The following is a 12041-nucleotide window of genomic DNA, read 5'->3' as shown; positions in this document are numbered from 1 at the left end:
CAAGGAGCACAATCTGGTGTTCTGATAAAGTCTCCCTGGACTGTCCATGGGGTGTCATACCCTCAGGCTCAAGGTCTAGGACAGGAGTGTAGCTACAGAACAGGATTTTAATCCGTGAAACTAATGAGAAGTCTGTGGTACTGAGACCCAACAGAGCCCTTCCTTCCTCAGCCAACCCAGCCCACCAGCCCCATTTTACCCATGTGTCTAATGGAATGCCCCACAGGCTTTTCTGTCTCTTGATGCTCAGACTGCAAATCTGACTATCTGAGAGCTGGGACAATCTACTTAATCTCTCTGTATCTCCACTCTCGCTTGCAACCCAGAACACATAACAAGATTTGCTTCATGGAATCTCGAGGCTGAAGTGAGCTGACCCTTAGAAGGGGCTTTGCAGGGCCCCAGTGTTGATCTCTCTATTTAGATATCAACTCCAAATTCGAGTGGGGCAGCTGGGAGCCAGATTGGCAAGAACAGGCAGCCAGAGAAATCAGCGGCATCTTCCGGGAAGGGGTGATCTGAGAGCCACAGGAAGCAGCCAGCTCCATACCTGGCACCGGAGGGTCTACACCCCTCCCCTGCAGAGTCACTTGATGTCACACAGCAACTCCCAGCTCGAATCCAGGCATGGGAATTAATCTGTGCGTGGGGCCGGGGAAACAAATGTTAGTGTCCTGTCCTTTCCCCACATGATCACATCCAGCGGCTCTTCAACCATGCGAGAAAATGGAGTAGCTTTCTTGAAAGATTTTTCTGGCAGAAGAAAAAAAAAATCTCTTTTTCGAGGAGACATGATAAAAGGGTAGATGTGGACACATGTGAAGTGGAGGGCCTGGGTCACTGGAGGATCCTGGTTCCCAGATGCTGTCCTTAGGGCTGTGGGCACCAGCAGCGAGAGGGGGAGGTGCTGTCAGAGGAGATTTGTCTGTTTGTGCAGCTACAGAGAGGAGCGCACCGACCTGACTAATGGGAGGCGAGAGGAAGCAAGAAGGGGGTGCCCAGTGATGCCATGAGAGGAGCATCTTACCGACTGTGGTTGACAGGACCGCTCGCAGCCTCAGAGCCCAGCATCACAGAGATGCGCAATTCTCACCTTCCTGGAGGCTGGACGCTGACCTACTTCTCATGGTCCAGTCTCCTCCTGAGATAGTTTCCCACACTTGAGCGGACGTATTCTTTTCCAGAGCCCTCTAGGTAATGGGGCTCAGGGCAGCAATGGTCACTAAAGAAAAGGCATCTTTACTCCCAGCACTTCCTGGTCCTCACTCCAGGTTATTCTAAAGAACTGGCATTTGAATTCCATCCTCTCAAAGGAGGGGCACGGAACCTGGGAAGCCAGACCTTCAGGTATGCAAAATCCTGCTTGGCCCCACTTGTTTCAGCATCATTAATTAAGAGTGTCCCCTCCCCTTTTCACTCTCCACAGGTGTCCTAGTTTGTGCTGTAAGTTACAGGAGCTCCTGTCTTAGCTCAGTTTCCCTCAGGGCAGATGCTGAGCCGAGGATTCAAGTACAAGCCATTTACTTGGGAAAAGCAGGGACCGTGCTGCTCAAGGATGAGAGAAGACGGGAAGAGCAGCACAGCTAAGAAAGAACGCACTGGGAAGCCAGCTACCACAGCGGGCACCCGGAGCTTGATCTTGGTGGAAACTCTGAGAAATGGTGCAAAATCCATGCCTGAGAATTGCCCCATCCCAGATGCAAGGCAAGAGAGGTGGGGTGTTTATATACCAACTCGTATGTCCGAGGGCTGCTCCTGGGAGCTAATTCCTTACTATTTCTGGCTTGCCTCTCAGGCAGCTTAGCCTTCAGTGGTTCTGAGAGAAAGATCCCTCAGGCACAGAGATGCAGATGCCACAAGGAAAGTCAGCAGGACCCCCTAGAAGATGAAAGGAATGGGGGTGGGCACTGACAGCACACATGACCTTACCCATAACTTCTCTCCATCATTTGGCTGGCATTCTGCCATATCCAAGTTTATTTCACCAGTAACTTCCTGCTGCTCCAATTCAAACAGACTTCTCTCTCACCAGCTTATTTATTTATTTATTTGTTTGTTTGTTTATTTATTTTTTTACTGGTGTCACTTTTTCGCTTTCGCTTGTTCGCTCAACCTCTCCCTCTTTAAGCTCTTTGCTTCCCTGGCTCTTTGATGCTTTTATTGTATTGACTACTTGTGAGTATTTATCCAAGACTCTCTTCCCTTCTTTCCCTCGAGAATTCTCTACATCTATGACTCCTGTTGTAACTCCATGCAGATAGCTCCCAAATTAATATGATTCTCTTAAATTCGTGAACCGGTTTAATCAGGACAAAAGTCATTTCTTTGGAGTGTTTTTGACACTGCGTGCAGCACTCTTTTCACTAGAGCTGCTCAACTTTATTTTCTCCTGAAAACCTGAAAACCTTTATTTTCTCCTGAAGACCCACTTCCCCATCCTGTTGTCATTCAGTATCTCCGCAGACACCTTCAGGTCTAGTCTCGAGATCAGTGTGCTCAGAGCTTGGCATCTCACTGTTTCTTTATGCTGATCCTCACCCTTACCGACCCTGCCTTCTTCAGTGTCCCCAAAGAAGTCTTGTGTCTTCCCACTTTCCCTTTTGGCTCCTTTAGTAGTTTCTGCTTAAGAGAGGGTGGCTTCCCCTCCCCTCTCCACCTGTTGCCTTAGGCAAGACTATATTGGCCAGTGACCTGAGCTGCACTTGACTACCCCTGGAAAAGAGAATGATTAGCTCAGTGAAACCATATCCTGCAGGAAAGGCAGGGATCTACTGAGGCAGAGGCAGCTGGAACCACATTCCCAATGCCACCTGTATTCTCTTGCCTCATCTCTCATGTCAGCTGCCTTTTTGCAGCCCAATCTCTTCCACAAAGCAGGCCCTGTAGCCACCAGCAGTCTCGTGCAAGCGGGACTGCATCCTTCTCTTAGTTCCAGTTCTTTTTTTTCCCCCTAAGAATTCTAATTGGCTAGAACAAGTCTCATGCCCACTACTGGCCAAGGTGTAGGATGCTGTCATTGACAGCCGCATCCAGAATCAATCTCAAATGACAGGAATAAGAGAAGGAACAATCCTCCTGAAGAAAGGGAGGTATGTTTTCAGAAGAATAAAGGAAGGGTGCTGAGAAGATAAGACAGTTTTTCTTACATAATTTTACTCTTTTCTGAAATCCCAATTCCTCCATCCAGACTACCTGGTGTTCTGGTTGTTGTTGGACTTTAGGACTGTGTCTTAGTTTACCTTTTACCTTATTAAGATATGCAAGCATGAGATATCACCCAGACTGGGCTCAAAACCAGTTTGCTGGCTTGGTCCCATAGGCTGTCATCCACACTGAACCCATATCAACCTGGGAGGTCCGGTGGAGAGCAAGTCCTAAGTTGAGAGTCAGGGGGCCTGGTTTCTGATTCTTGCACGAACCATTAGATGTTGGCCAAATCACGGCTCACTTTATTTCATGGATTTTCCATCTGTGAAATGACAACAGTAAAATGTGCCCCAACTCTTTGGATTATTGTGAGAACACAGTGAGAGCAATAAAAAGGAAAGTGCTCCATAAAAACGCAAATTCTGTTTGTTCACCCTGATAATTCAAAGAGAAAACTCCGATGTTACTGATAAGGTATTGTTTTTAGGGACAAATTCTTGCTACCAAGTTTGCATTTACACAATCATTTCCTCTCCTAGCTTACTCCACTTCATCTGTTGGAAACATGAACCGGTGGTTAAGCCAACCATTTAATTAACTTGTAAAAGCTTTGTGGAACTTGAAAGAAAACCCAATAGCCAGATTTGGGTTCCAAAACTTCTAATGGGAAAACTTATTTCTTTGGACCCCTTTGGCATCAAAGTTCCAAACTGGCGAATGATAAATTTTTTGCTAGGTGGGGTTTTTTGTTTATCTTTATTTTTTGTTCTTTTGTTTTTGGTCCTTTTGATAAGTGTTTAAATAAGTACATTCTGTTCTGAGATATTCACGTAATGATTTTTTTTTAATATCAACCTTTCTTTCTTCTATTGCTAAAACGCCCAGATTTTAATTCTCTCTTCTCTTAATCAAGCTGCAGATAAACAATTCAGATTTGTTGACATGCTTGGTATGTACCATGCCCCATGGAGGACACTGTGGCTCAACAGGGCCCAGTCCTTGTCCTCAAGGGGCATCAGTCAAATGGGGAAGAGAGATAGTAAATAACTCTTTATAATTACCTACTATGATGCATGTCTCCATTCCCTAAAACAACGTATGAGTCAGGGTGGGCTAGCTTCTGTAACAAACAACCCCAATTTTCAGTGTCTTCACCAGACAAAAGTTTGATTTCACTCATACCAAGTCTGATGTGTATGTTCCTAGTTAAATGGCCCTCTTCTAAGTGGTGACGCAGGGATCCAGCCTCCCTCTAACCTGTCAAGTCATCATCTTTAGCCTTTGGCCCTCAAGGTCACCATGAAAGGGGATGACCGTGTAGGCAAGGCACACTAAATGCATTGGTCATGTTGGTCATCTTGTCATGTGGTCCAACCTCAATGCTGGGTGGCTGTTTCCCAGCTATAACTGTATTATGCCAGAGGAATACATATCTTGGTAGACAACAAGCAGCCTCTGCCACATGTAAGTACTGTCTTCACAGCTGACAAAATTGAGGGTTTAAGGTACTTAACCAAGATCCCACTGCCTGTATATGGAGAAACCAGATTTGAATCCAGGTTTGTATGATCCAAAGTCCATGGTCTCACCACTCTTTTTTTTTTTTTTTTAATTAATTTATTTGACAGACAGAGATCACAAGTAGGCAGAGAGGCAGGTAGAGAGAGAGAGAGGAAGAAGCAGGTTCTCCGCTGAGCAGAGAGCCCGATGTGGGGCTCTATCCCAGGACCCTGGGATCATGACCTGAGCCGAAGGCAGAGGCTTTAACCCACTGAGCCACCCAGGCGCCCCTCATCACTCTTTTGAACTAACTTCTTTGCCATGATGGTGCGACAGGCTCTTGGCCATTGGACCCATTGTTCTTGCCTCAGGCCAGTGTGGAAATCTGGTTTTGCTGCTGCCCCATTTTGTGGTCTGATTTTCTGCCGATGATCTGTGGTTCTCACTGGAGGCCTGGCTAGTCTGCCAAAACGTTCTCCTTCCCCAGATGCATTCATGGCACGGGGTGAAGTTTCCATCTTTGAGAGACAGAAAATAAATAGCATTAGCGCTTTCACAACTGCTGTTTAAATAGGATAACAGCCAATTTGCATATATAACTTAAGGCATCTTTGGTTTTAATATAGTTGCATTATTTCATGGTTCCATTTCCCACAGGCTAGTAAATGGTTAGTGTTAAAGAACAGACAGAGCTCTAGGAGTTTGCATATAGGAAATCACTTCGAGTTTGAGTAATGGAATCATTTTGTGAGCAGGAACATGCACTGGGTTCTAATCACAGGCAACAGGACAAATGTGTGTAGCAAACACCCCTTCCACCTTGGAGATTGAGATGGACTAAAGCAGAGAGCTATGTTCACGTTCACTGGGACTGATGCTGATGTTTGTGAGAAATGTCAGCCCTGTCCCACAAGACCCTGATTACACCGAGCTCCAGTTACTATGATTGTACAACAAATTATCCTCAAACTCAGGGGCTTAAATAAGCATTTATTATGCTTACAGATTCATGGGACTTTGAATAGGGTGCAGCTTAAATTTGTTTTTCAATTGGCTTAAATTTATTACTTCGGTTCTGGGGCCCCAGTTGGAAGACTCAGTGGTTGAGGGTTAGGATCATCATCTAAATGCTCATTCATCCACAAGTCTGGTGGTTGATAGTAGCCGTTGGCTGGAGAGTCTCAGTTCCTTTTCCCGTGGGTCTCTCCACTGAGACTCTCATCCTGAGAGAGAGAGAGAGTGCTAAGCAGAAGCTGTGTTGCCTTTTTCACTTTTCCTTAGAAGTCATGTAGCATTGCTTCTGCCATATGTCACTCACTGAGGCAGTGACAAAGTCCTGTCGGGTTCAAGGAGAGTGTGGGGGTGTGGGAGACTCTGCCATACCCAGAGTGAGGAGTGGCAAAGTTCAAGAAGAATGAATGGGACTGGAGACATTGCCCTGGCCATTTCTGGAATAACTGATCTGCCATATCTTGTTTTTATTCTGATCCTGAAATCTGACTTAAATATTTGTTATCACATATTTGGTGCCCATGGGTCAGGTACCTTGGAGTCATCAAATCTGAGCTGCACCCCAACTATGCAGAGTAGATCATGTTATCCTTTTTATAGATCAGGAAACTGAGGCCTCGAGAAGTTAATGAACTTACCCAAAGACACAGAGCTAGCTAATGATACAGTCAAGTCACAAAGCCAAGCTTGGCAGATTCCAAGACCCATACTCTTTCCCACAGATCCTATATGATTCCCGATGGGGATGAGTCACTCCTTTAATGAAAGGAAAGTTTGGCAGGGGAAGGCTGGAGTGGTGGAGACAGGGTAAAGGGAAGTTCAGACGCTTTGGATTAATGGCAATTTCCATGAAGGTGTTTGTTCTAATAGTTTCCACCTTCCAGAATCCACACATCCTCAGAGCCTGTCAAGTCAAGCTGATGTAATTTAACCCTTCCTGCTTCCTAAACAGCTGCAATACATTTACTGTGGTTCTCCAGACTGTGTAAAATATGACACAAAGGCCAGAATATGGGATAATGTCAATGGACAGTGAAATCCACCGTCCTTCAGGTGGGCCTGGAAGACTTTACTAGGGCAACTCATCTTTCAGACCAAGAAGGTGTTTTTGATACTGCATGCTGGGAATATTTGTATCTTGATCTGGGGGATGATGACACGGGTATGTGTATTTGTAAAAAAATCATCAGCCTGCTCTCTTAAAAGGTGTGTATTTTACTGATATAAGCTAAATGGCAGCCATGATACGAATATGGTTACAAAGTCATGATAATTATGCCAGGATAACAGGCATACATGAGCTCTGACTTGAGCAAATTGGGATGTCCAGTCCTCGTATCATTACCAGTTCCTGCAATGGCCTCTCCAGAATGGTACAAGCTGGTGTGTGTGTACTCAGAAGTGATTGATTTTCAATCAAGATCCTGTAAAGTCACATCTTTGGGTCCTCTTTCACAGTAAACACACACATTCTGGGAACACACATTCATAAACACTTCATGTTCACACACATGGACACACACACTTTTCCACACATGCCCACACAACCTATGCTTACACACTCATGCATTTAACACACACTCATTCACACTCATATAACTTATAGGCACACACTTGTGCTCACACTTACATGCTCATATTTACACAAACGACACTTATACACAAAGACCCTCCTGTTTACTCTCACTCAACACCCATACAGATATTCCCACTTGCAAACTCACATTTACATTCAGTTACACTGAGGCTCGCACATGCTTATGCTTTCACATTCCCACTCACACACGGGCTTACACTCCTTGGCTTACGCTCCCACATGCATTTATATACTCCCCCCACATTTAGACACACACACATACTTTATCTCAATTCTCTGAGGAGAACTTAGCTGGAATTAGAATGGAGCCCATTAAAACTTTTCTTAAGTTTACTGCACGGCTGTTTTGGGATCTTATCATTGCTACATTACTTCTCTGGTGATTGTGTTTTTGTTTTCAAAAGATCCTCTGGGCTTTTAGTTGCAAAATACAAATTTGAAATCATGGCACACATCTGCATACTGGACATAAAATTTTTGTCAACACAACAGAGATTCTTGCTAAGGCTGATAATATTAAAAACAACCAAAACAATCATCACCCCCAAACTACAATGTTTATAATTTGATTGCCTTTCAGTGCCTTTACCTCCTAGGTTTTAGACAGGGTGATCTAAAATCAAATCTTAAAAAAAAAAAAAAAAAAAAAAAAAAAATCACCAGTCTAATGTTGGTGATTCTGATATTAGGGACCAAGAATCTCCTCAAGCTTCAGCCTAATGTCTGGCCCAGGCAGCTTGAAGCCTTAGGGATGCAGGTCTGTCTGGGACCTTTAGGGTCACTAAATGAGCTCCCAGTGGCAGCTACCCAGGTGGTGTTTGGGGTTGAATTCAGAGTTCCAGGCTCAATTCCTGGGTCCCAACTGAGCTGGGCAGTGTGTGGCTGGAGCACTGCCTAGGAAGCTTGCACGGATGCAGGCATGAAAAAGTTAAATAACAAACCATGAAGATAAAAACCCCAGAGAGCTGTAGCTAGGGCTGGGGGTGTGGACAGTGCACCACTCAAGGCCAACCAGGCTGGCGATGACTCAGGACAGGCTGTTCCAAGATATTTACATCACTTGCCACCCAATAAACAGGGCCGGCTTTAAAATCTCCTTCTCCTCATGGGACACCTGAGTGGCTCAGTCACTTAAGCAACTGCCTTCAGCTCAGGTCATGATCTCGGGGTCCTGGGATCAAGCCCGGTGTCAGGCTCCCTGCTCCCTCTCCCTCTGCCCCTGCCCTGCTTGTCTCCCCCCAACTCCACCTCTAATAAAATACAATCTTTAAAAAAAATCTCTCCTCCTCCTCTTGCAAGGCTGACAGAGAGGCCGAAGAGGGGAAAGGCAGAGTGCCCAGCTGCTCAGGCAGCACAAGTCATTCCTAGTTAACCAGGAGCAGGCATTTCACAGTCCACTAGGGAAAGGAGGGCAGATTCCCTTAGTGTCCCAATAGCAAAGGCAGAGTTAAAGCTACGAAGACAGCTGAATCTTCAGGCTGGAACCATGAAAAACCGAAGTTGGAGAGAGTGGGAATCTCAGTGTAGAAGCCAAAATATCCAGGACACTTTTATTCAAGAAAGTGTCCTTCTGACACCGCCTAAAATCTGGAAATGTGGAAGGCATGACCCACAAAGCAGATCAGTGAGGACTGCAGAGCCAGGAAGGACTGGCTGAGGACACAAACGTGCTTGTCATCCCCAGTGAGGATTCTTCTGATTCACAGTTAGGAGAGACTGGCGATTCATACCACTATCACATAGTATATCAAGTACCTCTGATTTACATTTTGCTTTCCCCAAACTCTCTTTCTTTCTTTTTTTCATTTGAGATAGGATGAGTATGTCACATTGAGCTGTGAAGGGAAACCCTTTTGCCTCCCCCGCTCAGTGGGAATCTCAGAAAGCCCAGAATTTGTGTTCAATCACCTTCAAAGCTCGCCTTCACTGGGGCCATTTGCCTGCTTGCTGATCTCACCCTGCCATTTCCTTTGGTGAGAGAGTGTTCAATGAGGGTGGAACCGGAGCTGATTTTGGAGTCCATTTGCCTCTTGAGGTGGTTGGGTTAACACTGACAGATCCAGCCATCCTTTAAGAAGGAAGGGCTCCTCAAGCCTTCAAGGGTCTGAGCTTCCAAAGGCCAGCTGTGTTTTTCTACATACATATACTGCTCATTACCAAGTTATAAGTAGATCCTAAGAGCTTTGGCCTCAAAAAGACAAAACTACCATTCCCTTTTCAGTCTCCCCTTTTAGGGTCAAAGTCAGTTCACACACTTCCTCTCTCAACTCTACAAGGTGCTTCCCATAAGTTCTCTCAATGTAATTCTTAACAATAATGGCGTAAAGATAGCAGTTTTATCCCCATTATAAAAATGAGGACATTGAGGTTCAGAGAGGAATTGTAACTCACCTGAGGTCACACAGCTAAGTAGGCAGGTCCCTACACATACCGCTGTGCCTTACTTCATTTTTCAGTTCAGTCAAACATGGAATGAAAGATACAACAAGGCTGCTTTCAACGCACACAGGGTGTTGGGAACAATGATGTATTTTTTCTGCCCCAAAGCCCAGCATACCAGCTTGTAAAAGGCAGAGAGATAAGGCACTGCTACTGTTAATGGGAATTTTCAGTGTCCAGTTAAATCTAACAATGAGTTTCTGACCAAAATCATTCTTTACCCAAAATTGACTGGAAGTCAAGTCATTTGGGAATTGTCCCCAGTTGAAAAGATGCTATTCTTTTGGATACAAGAGTGTCCCTTCAGAACAATATAGAGGAAAGGCTGGTTTGGAAGGAGTCTATGTTTTTCTGTTAATTCCTATTTTAGAACAAATATTTAGGGAGATTTCCACTAGCAACATGTATGGTTAAAAGAACCTCCATCTGATAGCAAAGCCACAGGTTTTCCTGGGGAGTTGAGGAATGGAGATGTCTGCCAAAGTCTCCTTGAAGCAAGGACTGATGGGTAGAGAGAGACAGACACAGGAGGGTTTTAGAAAGCTGCGAAGCATGGGGCTGCTTCTCCCATTCCCAGCCCAGGAGCCATTCAGATTTGGGTCATACTTCAGGAGAGGGCAACAGGGAAGGCCCTAGCACCTTTGAGGTGAAATCAAGTATTAGACAGATGACCCCAAGGGAAACCTGAAGTCAGAAACCTGACTGTAGGGAGGGTGGGAGGGAGGTTGGCAGAGAAACAGTGGGTGAGGGGAAGCAATCAAAGAAAATCACTCTTGCAGATGCAGCCATGGGGTCGGCAGGCCGCGCTGATGTGACTCCTCTCTGAGCCCTCCTCCAGGCCACCAGGCTGAGAGAAACCACAGCCAGAGACCAGGGAGCTGCCACCACACCACTTACTTCTTGATAGTATGAACAGGTCGTAGTTATTATTGACAAAACCTTGAGTTATCTCTGACAATCCTGAGGGCTTACGAGGAAACCTGCATCCGGGCATTTTGTGGCGCAGAGCTTGCAGTGTTTGAGGAGGGGAGAAACGGGAGTGGGAGGATCGGCTTTGAGAGCTCAGGCCTCTGAAGCCCATGGGTCACCGGGGCCAGAGCATTGAAGCTTTCCACAGGGCTTCCTTGGCTCTCTGGCCTGGTCTGGTTCTCTCTTTGCTCCTCTCTGAGGAAAGGAAGTACACAGAGGGGACAGAGGCACAGGGGCCTGCTCAGGAAAGTGGTCAGGGGCCCTGGGAGGAGTGGGCAGGCCCTGAGGGGCCCAGAAGGGAATGAGGGATAGGGCTGTTTCCTTAGCAACTGCTCTGTTGTAGCAACGTAGAGAACAGTCGCCCTGCCTTTCTGTTTCCCTGAAGAGCTTGATCAGTCTTAGCCAGGGTGTCAGGGGAAAGCTGCTCTAGTGATTTTGTTTCACACTTGGGGCTCCCTGGGAACTGGAAAGGAAGGGGAAGGTTGGACCTGGTTTGGTAATAGTCAGTCACTTGACGCAGCAGAATGTAGGTAACCACGAATACAGAGGAGAATAGGGAGCACATTTCACCAACCAGCAGAAAGAGAGGAAGGCTTGCATTTTATTGCCACATTTTCATAGTTTACTCATTCAGAAAAGTATTCAACCCTGTGAAATCTGCATCCATACTTTGTCCCAGAATTATTCCTTCATTTATGGATTCATTCAATAATTATTGATGAAGTCCCTCTGATGTGCTGGGAACTTACTAGCTGCTAGGGATACTGTTAATAAGAAATGCCAACATTCACTGGGTACCTTATTATCCCATTCAATAGACAGGGAAACTGAGGAACAAAGAATTTTTATGAAGATTACAACAGCCAATATAGCCAATCTGGTCTTGGCCTCAGGGAGCTTTTATTCCAGTAGGGGAGATGGACATCAGACAAATAATTACATAATTATTTGATTATATTTGTGATAAATGTAATAACAGAGATAGGAGTTTGTCAGTCTGAGGAAAAGATAAGAAAAGAGACTGGGGCATGACTTTGACAAACCTAAAAACAGGGTCAGGACTAGAATGAAGCAAGAAAGTCACTGAGGGCTGAAAATTAAAGGGCACACTCACAGTGACCCTGGTGCCTCTCTTGTTCCCTGCTAGTTCCTGACCTTGCCCATGGATAAGGTGTGGGAGATAAGGGCTGCTCTTTGGAGAGACCCTTGGGAGAGCATATGGCTTTGAGGTTGTCCACAGAGTTAGGGAGAAGGCATAACTTCAGGGGTGACAACCTTGAGAAGGCAATAGGGAGATGTTGGCTTTAGAGGGGAGCAGGAATACTTTATCCATTGTAACAGGAGGGAAAGCAGAGGTTTGTGTACTGATGTAGGTAAA

At 45.5% G+C, this 12041-nt stretch overlaps 1 long non-coding RNA gene across 1 annotated transcript; it reads right to left on the bottom strand.

The window, feature by feature from the left end:
• Positions 1–4841: 4841 nt before the first annotated feature.
• LOC131825831 (uncharacterized) lies at positions 4842–10944 on the bottom strand. The gene is made up of 3 exons (XR_009351324.1): positions 10592–10944; positions 9647–9698; positions 4842–5165 (listed from the first exon to the last, which is right to left on the bottom strand). It is a non-coding gene; the product is annotated as an uncharacterized LOC131825831 (long non-coding RNA).
• Positions 10945–12041: the final 1097 nt, after the last annotated feature.

This window comes from Mustela lutreola, chromosome 2 (genome assembly GCF_030435805.1).
Source record: "Mustela lutreola isolate mMusLut2 chromosome 2, mMusLut2.pri, whole genome shotgun sequence".
In the NCBI taxonomy this organism is placed as follows: Eukaryota; Metazoa; Chordata; class Mammalia; order Carnivora; family Mustelidae; genus Mustela; species Mustela lutreola.
The sequence above is the reverse complement of the archived record's forward strand: the minus strand, read 5'-3'. Positions and strand labels throughout refer to the sequence as shown.